General features: G+C 50.9%; 1 protein-coding gene across 1 annotated transcript in view; it reads right to left on the minus strand.

The window, feature by feature from the left end:
* The window catches only part of LOC119382222 (transient receptor potential cation channel subfamily M member-like 2), a 307967-nt gene that overhangs the window by 14277 nt on the left and 281519 nt on the right, over nt 1-12171 (minus strand). The gene's annotated exons all lie outside the window — the stretch shown is intronic.

The raw sequence follows: 12171 nt of genomic DNA on the forward strand, positions 1-12171 counted from the left end.
GCACCTTTGATCGGGGAAATGTTGAAATGCAGTCGCCTCAGAGAAAGACCGAGAAAGGGAACACGAAAGCAAGGACGTACAGTGGCGCTCAATATTAGTTGCAAAGATGGTGGCCATGGCTCAAGGCGCCCCAAGCCTACACAGCAACACCGGAAAAGTGAAAATAATTTTGAAAATACCAGTAGTCACAATAGTATTTATGTCACTGATTCTTTTCTGTGGCGGCGCGACCGTTCAGTGTTGGCGCCACTTTGACCACGGGCAGCTTTTGCAACTCATATTCCGCGCGACTGTACTTACATGCGAAACTTTGTCTATCGATTCGCCACATTCCACCTCGAAAATGATTAACGCGGCTGAGGATGTGGCAAGAATCTACACGTTACAAGACCAATAAAAGAAATACCCTTTTGGAAATTGAGGTGTGCCTTTTGCGACCTCGCTTTCGTGTTTTCGTTTGCCTGTCAATTTATTCCTTGATATTTTACTGCCTGACTGTGCATCATCAGGTGATAATGAGCAATGGGAATTGAAAAATAATTATATCTGGAGTCAACGTTGTCATAACGAGACTTTCGGTTCAACAGCGCCGCTTAATAGAAAGTCCTATACAAACGCTATCTCCTCCAGGGAACAACGCCGATTGTTATCACTTGTAGCCTTTTTTGCGTGAGCCTGTACTTCACTGGAAGCTGGTAATGTATGTTCTATTTATTATACTATTAGGATTTCACCACTGGCGCCACTATTAGGGCCAGAAGGGGCTAGTGCCAAAAGGTGGCCACTGGGCAACTCCTAATGGCTGGTGCGGTTGCTCATGGGCTGCCGAAGAGCATGCAGATGATGGGGCCGGGACAATGCATAGCAGTAAAACTTTCCACTCTACGACATCATTACTGTCAGAGAAAACTAGACAGTGAATAACAGTTTCCACGCAGCAATAAAAAACAGTATTAGAGTAGTTTCCCTAAAGATGAGGAAAATTGTCCACAATAGTGTTAACAGGAGTGATACGAAATGCATTATTCTAGACTATGCTCATAGGTGGCGTCAGAGGAAGTACTAACTGCCTGTAGCATTCTCTTAGACCAGCTAGCTCATAATAATAATTGTGGGGGTTTAACATCCCAAAACCATGATATGATTACAAGGGACGCCGTAGTGGAGTAGGCATGAGTAGGAACGTGAGTGGGTGTCTATGAGTGGGAGCAGGCGTGAGTGTGAAAGTCAGTGAGTGCCTCTGAGTGTGAGTACACGTGAGTATGAACAGGAGTGAGTGCGTATGAGGGTGAGTACCCGTGGGTATGAACGTGAGTGAGTCTCTATGAGTGTCAGTAGGCGTGAGTAGGAACGTTAGTTATTCCCTGTGAGTGAGTACACGGGAGTATTAACAGGAGTGCCTATGAGTGTGAGTACTCGGGAGTATGAATTTATTTGAAGTTTTAAGGCGCGAGTAAGACACGGACGAAGAATAGGAACACACACACGGAGCGCCACTTCCAACATAGGTCTATTTCGAAAGAGCACAGAACGTATTTATACACCAGGCGCGCCGTCATGGTGCCTCAATGCACAGTCGCATTCAAGTAGCGTAACTCTTTTGGCGATAATGAAATGGAGGCAACGCCGACGCATAGATCACCTGATTCGATTGTTTTCTTAGCCTCAATAATTAGTCGTACTGATTTATCAGGAGTTCGGCCGGCTACCGCGCAGGCGCTAAAGTTCGGAACGCAATGACAATCCCGGCAGTGTATCGCGAGTATGAACGTGAGTGAGCGTCTATGAGTGTGAGCAGGCGCGAGGATGAACATGAGTCGGTGTCTGATTGTGAGTAGGCGCGAGTATCAACAGGAGTGAGTGCCTATGAGTGTGAGTAGTCGTGAGTATTGCCACGCGCGCTTCTTATTAAAGCCGAGACCAATTACACGTTCACCCAAAAGGAACGCCTTGCGATCATCTGGGACCTTACGAAGTTCCGGCCTTATTTGTATGGTCGCCCCTTTCATGTCATCACCCACCAACATGCACTATACTGGTTGTCGTCATTGAAGGGCCCCTCAGGCCGCCTCGCCGGCAGGGCACTTCACTTACAGGGCTACGATATCCGCGTGCTGTACCGCAACGGATGCCAGCAGGATGACGCCGACGCACGCTCGCGCTCCGCGACAATACCCACAGCTTAGTGTCTCACAATGCCGTCTGTCTCATTGATATTCGCACCATTGCTACCGAACAGCGCAGGGATCAATGGATCTCTTGGCTCATAGACTTGCTCACTGATTCATTGCAACACCATCCACTCGCGCGTTGCGTCATCAAGCCCACCATTTCGCCTTCGCGACGACCTCCTTCAACGACGCAATTACAACGCCGACGGCCGCCTGTGGCTACTAGTAATATCCCGCAGTCTGCGTTCTAACATATGCGAATATTTCCACCCTGTTCCGCAGTGTGCGCACTCCGGGGTATCGAAAGCATACCACCGAATTCGCCAACGGTACTTTTGGCGAGGGATGTATCGCTACTTGCAGCAGTTCATTCGCTCCTTTACCTTGCCCTGACCGGCCGTTTGGGCGCTTTGCATCGAATTGTATGGGCCACTGCCTCTGACGTCGGCTGGTAACCGCTGGGCTATCCTCGCTGTAGACAATTTTACGCGATGCGCCGAAACTGCCGCCCTCCCAGCGGCTACAGCGCGTGATGTTGCCTCCTTCCTGCTCCACCGATTCATGCTGCGCCACGGTCCACACCAGGAGCTGCTCAGTGATTGAGGCCGCGTCTTCCTGTCGGAAGTCGTCAATCCCTACCAATCCCTCAATCCCTATCATGACCCGCTCATGGTGAGAAGCTGTTAGGTCCTCAGGCGGCTTCCTTTTTGTACCCGGAGTAATTGTAGTGAAGCGTTGAAACTCTGTAATGGGTCGTCCTCTCGAGCACCTTCTAGTGGGTCGTCCTCTTCGGCTCGTGCTGAGAGCCCGTGCCCCGTCTTGACGGTCGCCGCTGTGCACCGTCGCGACTTATCATACAAGTGCCGTGTTATATATGCACCCCAAGTACCATCGGAAACGACGGATCACTCGAGTCGACACCATCCGAAGACACTAACACGATCCAGACGCTTGATACGTCGGCGCGGCTAAACGCCGGGGAAAAAATTTGCAGTGGCTTAGCTCGGCTATGCCAGGATATACGTAGCGTTAGCAAAGGTTCAGCTGATTATTCTTAGCTTTCCAGATTTTCTAGGATTATTAGCCTTCTTCTGTTCATTCTTCGTACGCTGAACCGCTAAGTGCCAGAGAACTACTTCTGGATCCGATGACATAAGCTTATCGGCTCTTCTGCGCCGTTGAGCAGCATTTGCGCTCTCCTTCTCCATGGCGTTACCCACCTGCAAACGCCAGTAAGAGGCGCTATCCAGCGGCACCAGCGCACTGTCAGACGGCGACTGCACATCGAAGGCGAATACACCATCTCCCGCTAAAGGGGACCATGAGTAGATGCGAAGCCGGAGCGCTTGCACGATCGCGTTGCGTTGGCGTTCGTTGTCATGCTACCGAGCTCGCGTCGTGGAACGCGAAGAGCGACGCTACGCGCGTCGTATCTTCCATCTAGCCTGGCCGTTAATCCTCACAGGGCGAGCGGGGAACGCGGTTGACAGGCGGGCGAGAGGGGGCAGCGTAGGAGAGGAGAGAGAAGGGGAGGGCAGAGCAGCAGCGGCGCAGAGCAGCAGCGGCGAGTCGCGCGCGCATGCGCAGCACGGCTCATGATGACCCCCGCGAAACCTGCTCTGGCTAATGATACACGGAAGGGCGCGATAATACGGTACACAATGAAGAAGATGGACACGGGACGACGCGCTCCATCTGTGCCATCTTCATTGTGTACCGTATTATCGCGCCCTTCCGTGTATCATGAACCAACACCAACTCGCCCAACTTTTTACCTTACTGCTCTGGCTAGGCAAGTGTAGCTAACGCTACAAAACGCCTACGCTTTAAACATAGGCAGCGCAGGAGGAAAGGAGCTGGCATCTGCCACCGTTAGCGTACGGAGCTCCGAGGCGGCGGAAGTGGCGGAAGAAGCGGCGAGCGCCCTCGCCATAACAAGTGCGGACGTGGTCGTAATCTTCGCGCACTCCTAATTTGCTGTCTGCAATTACACGCGAAGCCGAATCTCAATCCAGACACTCAAAAGCCTGAGTAAGAGCAGCACTTTGGTTCCTCACACTTGCGTAGTGTGGGTGCCGGGCAGAGTTACCAGTAGCGCTTATAATAAGCGAATTTGAGCTTCTTTTCAGTGGTCATCACGTTCCCCAATAGCGCGGTTGTCGATTTCTTTGACTCGTTCAGTGTTGAAGTCAAAGATACGTTGGGAGAATCAACGAGTAACCTTTATAAAGATACTGGACCAAACTTTATCCGCCGCGATTTTCAGTCAAATTAAAAGATTGCGTGCTGCAATCGATAAAAAGATGGTTGACCCCTCTGTCATAGGAATCGGTACAACACGAAAGTGAAACGTGTCATCACAGAAGTAGTTTATTGTTTACAGTGCATTGGTATACGAGAGCTTGTACAATTTCTACTGTTGTTTGGCACATATAGCATGGTTTGATATGGACGCATCGCACTCACGTTGACGCCTAGTGGCACATCTCCGTATCGACGACAAATGCCCATGTTCATGATTTAACCCTTGCGGTAGCTGAAGTTCTTAACATATACGTGGACACCGCATCTGGTGAATCCCGCGCAAAGATTGCATCAACAAGCACATAGTAAACAATAATGCTCGATATGCACCCCTTCAAAGCGACGTCAAATGCGAAGAGAAGCGCTACGCGCGTCGCCTCTTCCCTCTACCCTGGCCGTTCTCACAGGGCGAGCGGGGGACGCGGTGCGACAGCCAGGCGAGCGTCGGAGAGCTATTTGTCGACATGGATGGATGCTATGAGCGAGGCTTGCGCTAAAGCCGCCACCTCACGGTGCGTTAAAGCGTTGACGAAATTAAACTTGCATGGTGGCACTGATGTCACCACCCCGTTATAAAGGGGACGCTCCTAGTATCCATCCATCCAAGATCGCTGTGAGAGGCAAGTGTGAAAGATAAAAGGCGCGTTCATGCCGCCTCCGTAATGTGTTTGGCGGTAGCCCAGTGGGCTAAACGCCCGCCAGCCATCGTCACGGACCGAAAGTTCATGGGTTTGAATGCCCTCGACGAAACTTTTTCTTATATTTTCTTTGCCATCTGATGGCGTTCATTTTGCTGACGTACTTCCGTGACGAAAATACGTCATAAATGTCTTGGTAGACCCCGGCATAAAACACTTTCGTGTTAAAACAACCCTCATTTCATGCACAAACTAGAGGGAAATTATGAATTTAATGCGTTTCTCACAAACTGCCGCCTCTTGTGGCCGCGCTGAGAACTAGAGGAGGTGACGTTTGGTGACGTTACATACACATGAAACGGGCATGCGAACATGCGACGTCGCCCGCGCCTCTCAACCTGCTCAGCTCCCACTACGCTTCCCAGAATCACTAAACGAACAGCAGCGGCAGCGAACAAAGTTCGCGGCTGGGTAAAGCATCCAGGCTTTGTGGAGAGCGGGAAGTGGGATGAAAGGAGAGGCGGAGAAAGGTAAGAGAACAGGAACACGTGCACCCTGCATGCGCCTCAAAGAATGGGACGTCACGGCTCGCGCACCGTCGCTGCGCGCGATACGCAATATAAACTCTTTTCATCGGACAATTGCGTTGGCAAACATGCATTCAAACGGAGACTACCCTGGAGTTATTATTTGTGCTTTCGTTCCTAATTGCGCATGTTTTGCCGTACAAATTAGTTAAAAAGATTTTTTTCAACTCCCCTTTGTATTTAGTAGTGATTTTTTTGTATTTTCATTTGAAATATTTTCAAGAATTGGAAAATAATATGATTTCCGCTTCTTTCGGACATCTTCACAAAAGCCGCGTCGCTTTTTAGGGCTTCTTTTCTGACGAATATTCGCTGGTTAGATCGGTAGCGTCAGGCGAATCTGGTGCCGGGGCACGAGGGGCTCGAGGGAAGCGAAGCGGCTCACGCCGCGGCCTGTGGTCACGTTAACGGGGCCTCCCTCACCCTCTAGCTCGACCCGCCGTAAGCCAGCGCTGCAGCAGAAGTGGAGACCGGAGCACCAACTTATAACGCCATACTGCAACACCATCGCCTAGCTCGCAGGGTGTACCCGGCACCTAACCTCAAGCTGACTGAGAGACCACAGCATTCCGAAGACTGCAAGCAACACGTACACGCACGGTATCCTGCTACATTGAATCTACCCGACACTTCATGCATACAACCGCCCGATATGCGATGTTCCCGACACAGTGGCACGCTTAATACTCGAGTGCCAGGGCCGGGAGGTGATCGCGGCCAGAGGATTCCTGGACTGAGGGACCCTCCCACCTAGCGTGACCCCGAGCTTACAAGCTCGGGAACGCTGTTTGGGCAAAGTAAAAGTTTATTTCATCATCTTTATCAACTTATCAATGCAAGAGCGATCACAGAGCTCCAAAGCGATGCAACGTTCGTGAAAGTTCGTGCAGTCCACTAAAACGAAAGGTCTCCGCAGAGTCTCGTTACATGGAATTATTACAAAGACATTCTTTTTCCATGGCTCCGTCATGGTTTCCAATGGTAATTTGACGCGACATGGAGATCCACAGCCTGCTTTATGATCCCAGATTGTTAAGGTTTGAGTTTTCGTCTTGTTCCACTATATGGTGCGAGAGCTACATGATACTGCCGCAACAGCGTTGGAATGGGCAGGAATAGCATACGTTCATTAGAGAAGGTGTGGGGCAGAATATATTCACTTGACCAGATGTCTGGTTTGTAAAAAAGCATGAATTCTTCGCCAGGTGATGTCCCCTTACCTCGAGCCATACGTATTCAAAGTGCAAGCGTTGAGAATCTTATTCGCGCCTTTAGTACCATTCTGCAACTAACCCCGAAAATAGATCCAACTCTCTTCGCACACCTCCTGCCAGTACTACCTGCGTATTGCAATCCCTGTCTTCTACTAGTACAACATCGTTTGCAAGGCATACACCATTTTAATGTATATAAAAAACAGCGCACTACAAACAATGCATAACACACACTGCTGAATCTTGCAAGGAGAAGCCCTCAAAGAGATGTTTTATAGATTATATTGAAACGCGACACGACGCTCGGGAACAAGAGAAAGGAAGGGATGAACTGGACAGATATGTTCATTATGCAGAGGTCCACAGAGACGTCTCAAAATTGCTCCAGTGGCGGAAGTGTGAGAGCAACCATTACCGACGCCTTCACAATTCGCAATGCAGATTTTTTGTGCCCCTGCGGCTAGCAAAAGCAGTTAAACAAACTTTAACGCGGCAGGATATCTGATGCAACAGCGCATGCCGTGCTTACGGCTGAAATCTCTTGACAATTAGTATTTTCGTGCACTAATGTGAACAATTGAACTGTGAGCTATGTCACAAAACACTTATAGACAGTATCTAGCAGCGATGTGATATTTCAATAGAATGGTATGAGAAATATTTTTTTTACGCGTAACTGTTTTATGCCGGGCCCCACCACGGCTCCACTGACGTATTTCCGTCACGGATATGGCATTCTAAGATATACAATAACGATGGCAAGGAAAAAAAAAACTAGGAGAAAACTTCCGTCGCCGGGAGTCGAAACTACGACCCCTCTCTCCGCAGCATGAGGCGCAAGCCAACTCGACCACAGACGGCACATTCTTAGGCATACTAACGGCGAGCTAAATATATACACCATTTACCATTGACGGTACTCAGAGACCGGTGGCACTTCAGCGTGTTTTCGTTACCACTAGCGAAATGGCGCGAAGGGCTCAAAGGGTGCGCGGTCGTCGCCCCGCGCGTTGTGATGCTCGCGCGCTTCCACAGGGCGTGGTCGCTCGTGCGTGCGCGCTTATATCGAGATGGGGGTGGTTCGTACGTCTTGGGCTCTCACCGCAAGATTGCGCAGAAGTTACAGAGGGTAGGAAGGTCGCTTCGCTCACTGCAGCGGCCGCTTTTGCGAAAGGAGTGCGCTGCTCACATACAAATGAGTAAGAACTTTGACAGTTCGCGCCCATCCTGTGTATACTTGTGCGTTCGTTTCGTGCATCCTCCTTTGTGTTTCAACAGTGCGCTATAACTGTCGAGCTGTAGCAATCCTTAGTTCGCACTCATCCTTTGTACGTTCTTTCCGTGCGTACTTTCTTCTCCAGCAGCCCGTTTAGAGTTTCGAGCTGCTTGCCGTTCTTCGCGTGCCATTACAATTTGTTGCTATAGCATTCATTCCTTCACCCTTGTGCCGAAACAATGTACAACAAAGGCTCAACTACGTCTGTGAAGACACGTTTCACACTCGTGTTATGCCGATTCCTATGACAGAGGGATCAGCCATGTTTATTATTTCTCTTCCTGTCGGCTATTTATACGTTTTTCGAGAAGTACACGTGGTGCAAGGAGTTCGTTATAATTTTTATATAGGTTAGCATATTTACAACAAAGGTATCTGATTTGGCTTTTCCCCTCTAGTTTTTTTGCTGTGACAAGGTGCTACGATGCTTAAGAAATGTGCGACATATCCAGAAGGGTGCACGATTGGGTTTGTTGGCGGAAGGTGCTCTAAATTTCCATACAGAACGTCATAAAAATAAAGTGAAGTTAGCGCTATGTTGTCCGTCCCCTCTGTTCGTATTGTGCTCCCTGGCTAAACTGAACTAACGCTTCAAATCCGTTTTCTTGCTACAATATCTGCTACTAAACGCTCTTGATTATTCCCATTCTATCTGCAAAAAAAGAATAGGTACAGTAAACCGCTGCCGGATAGCTGTTCATCGTACCCATAGTCCGGTCAGCTGCTACCACAGTAAGGCCCCTTTGCACGAGGAATTAAAAGTATATTGTAGTGGAGCAGATGCACGAACGAGGATGCGCCTGTGAAAGAGGACGAAAAGACGACCCGCGCTCGGATTGCACGAGAGCCTGTACCGCCTCCGTCAGCCTTGCACTGCGTTGCCGTACGGTCCTTTTTCGTTGCGACCTCGTTGCAACTTCATTACTCCAATAAACCTCATCACATTTGGTGGAGGTTGCTGAGATCCCCAAACAGACCTGGAGCTCCGCTCTCGCAAGTTGGCCGAAAGACCACCGGACAACATGACTGACGCAGTCACTGCCCAGCCAGCACCACCGGCTGCCCCGTCCCCCTGCCCCGGCTCTACCCGTCAACGAGACCCGCCCATCTTCAGCGGAAGTGGTGAGCACGACGTCGAAGACTGGCTCTCCTTATACGAACGCGTAAGTGCCAGCAACAAGTGGGACGACGCCTCTAAGCTTGGCTACGTTATCTTTTACTTGGCTGACGTCGCTAAACTTTGGTTTACCAACCGCGAATCCGCCATCGCCAACTGGTCAGCCTTCAAGACCCTCGTAACTGAAGCATTTGGCCGACCAGAGGTCCGCAAGCTCCGCGCTGACCAGCGTCTACGCCACCGAGCGCAGCAGCCTGGAGAGACATTTCCCAGTTACATTGAGGATGTGCTAGACCTATGCAGGCGGGTTAACCCATCTATGCCGGAAGACGAGAAGATCAGGCACATCCTCAAGGGTATCGAAGATGGCGCATTCCAGATGTTGCTGGCGAAAAGCCCGACCACTGTGGAAGTCCTCGTCAGCCTGTGCCAGAGTTTTGACGAATTGCGTCGTCAGCGTTCCATCGCCCGGCAAAGTCTCCCATCACCAGATTCGATCTCGGCCGTCGCAGTCGCAAACGGCAACGTTTGCCAGGGCACACTTACCAACCAGATCAAGGACTTCATCAGAGAGGAAGTGGCCCGACAGCTCTCCCTGCTACCTCATAGCGACTCATCCACCGCAAGCCTGCCTCCGACACTGCAGCAGGCCATACGCACCGAAATTTGTGGCGCCCTCCCTGCAGTTCCGGCCCCTTACCCGCGCACTTCCATGCCGTCCCGCCTCTCGAGTTCCGACTACGCACCGCCTGCTCCATCTCAACCTCTCAGCTACGCAGCTGTGGTCGCGCGGCCCCCACCGCATCCAAGCTCCTTATCGGCACCACCCAATCCCGCCTCACCTCCAGTTTACAGGCCCCCACCACACTTCTTCCGTCCATCAGATGCGTGGCGCACTCATGACAACCGCCCTATCTGCTTCGCGTGTGGTATCGCTGGCCATATTGCGCGCGTCTGCCGCCGCCGTCCCACACCTGCGTACGCCTCCTTCGGCACTCCTACCTACGCGCCGCAACATGCCACCACATCTGCATCCGAGCAGAGGCACTCCGACTCGGATCGCCGCTCAGCAAGTGCTCGTTTCCCTTCTCCTCGTCGCCGGTCGCCATCGCCTATGCGTCGTCGCCCACCTTCTGATGAGGGAAACTAATCAGTGCAGTTCCGGAGGCAAGAACTGCAACTTGTGCGCAATTCTCAAGGCCTCCATTTTCGCCGCAAAACGTTATTGATGTCGAAGTTGAGGGAGTCGCCGCACTAGCACTTGTAGATACCGGGGCCGCCGTTTCTGTGATGAACGCGAACTTTTGTCGGAGGCTCAAGAAAGTGACAACATCTCTCTCTGGCATGGTGCTGTCCACGGCTAGCGCGCAACGCATTCATCCCTCAGCTGTGTGTACGGCGCGCGTCGTCATCCAAGACATTATGTACATCGTCGAATTTTTTGTCCTGCCATCTTGCTCTCATGACGTCATCCTGGGTTGGGATTTCCTTTCACGTCATGACGCTATCATCGATTGTTCACGTGCGGAAGTGTCCCTTGTGTCAACATGTGAATTTTCATCTCCCGACCGTTCTCTCCTTCCCTGCAAACTAATCGTTGATGCCGACACCACCTTGCCTCCGGAAGCTTCAGTCCCTGTTACCCTTTCGTGTACTGCTCAACCTGACGCCACCGTCGTGTTTACGCCATCTCCATTGTTTACTGAACGCAAGGGCATCGTTCTCCCATTTGCCATTCTCACAATTGCGTCTGGGTCAACCGTAATGCTGATTACAAACCACTGCAACTACCCCATTGCCTTACTCCATGGTGAAAGTTTAGGATCCGTACAACCTGTCGACCACATCGAGGATCTTGATCTTCCCGATGACACCCCATGTTGTCACATCGCCACAATCACTCCCGCATCTCAGCCATCAAGTTCGTCAGCGTTCGACAACGCCATTGACGCAAACCTCTCCCCCTCTCATCGCCGCCAACTTGTTGATCTCCTTAACAAGTTTATCTCTTCTTTCGACTGTCAACAACCTTCGTTAGGCCGCACCACGACTATCAGTCATACTATCGACACCGGCTCCCACTCGCCCCTGCGACAGCGGCCTTACCGCGTTTCCGCCGAAGAGCGCCGCGTCATTACGGAGCAAGTGGATGACATGCTTCAACGTGGAGTGATACAGCCTTCTCAAAGTCCTTGGTCATCACCTGTGGTATTGGTCAAGAAAAAAGATGGCACCATTCGATTTTGCGTTGACTATCGCCGCTTAAACAAGATTACGAAAAAAGACGTCTACCCGCTACCGCGAATAGACGATGCTCTTGACTGTTTACAAGGCGCCGAGTACTTTACATCCTTGGATCTGCGTTCTGGGTATTGGCAGGTGCCCATGGCTGAGTGTGATCGCCCTAAAACAGCCTTTGTAACGCCCGATGGCCTATATGAGTTCAATGTCATGCCATTTGGGCTCTGCAACGCGCCTGCAACATTTGAGCGCATGATCGATACCATCCTTCGAGGCCACAAGTGGAAGACTTGCTTGTGTTACCTGGACGACATAGTAGTCTTTTCAGCAGATTTCCCGACACACCTTGCTCGTCTGCACGAAATTCTCACGTGTCTAACTTCTGCGGGCCTACAACTTAACACCAAGAAGTGCCACTTCGCAGCACGGAAACTAACCATCTTGGGACATGTCATCTCAAAAGACGGCGTTCTTCCGGATCCCGATAAGCTTCGAGCTGTCGCCGAATTCCCAAAGCCCACATCGATGAAAGCCCTCAGAAGTTTTGTCGGCCTCTGCTCCTATTTTCGCCGCTTCGTGCGCAACTTCGCGTCCATCATCGCACCTTTGACGAGTCTGCTTGC

The sequence above is a fragment of the Rhipicephalus sanguineus genome, chromosome 2 (genome assembly GCF_013339695.2).
Source record: "Rhipicephalus sanguineus isolate Rsan-2018 chromosome 2, BIME_Rsan_1.4, whole genome shotgun sequence".
In the NCBI taxonomy this organism is placed as follows: domain Eukaryota; kingdom Metazoa; phylum Arthropoda; class Arachnida; order Ixodida; family Ixodidae; genus Rhipicephalus; species Rhipicephalus sanguineus.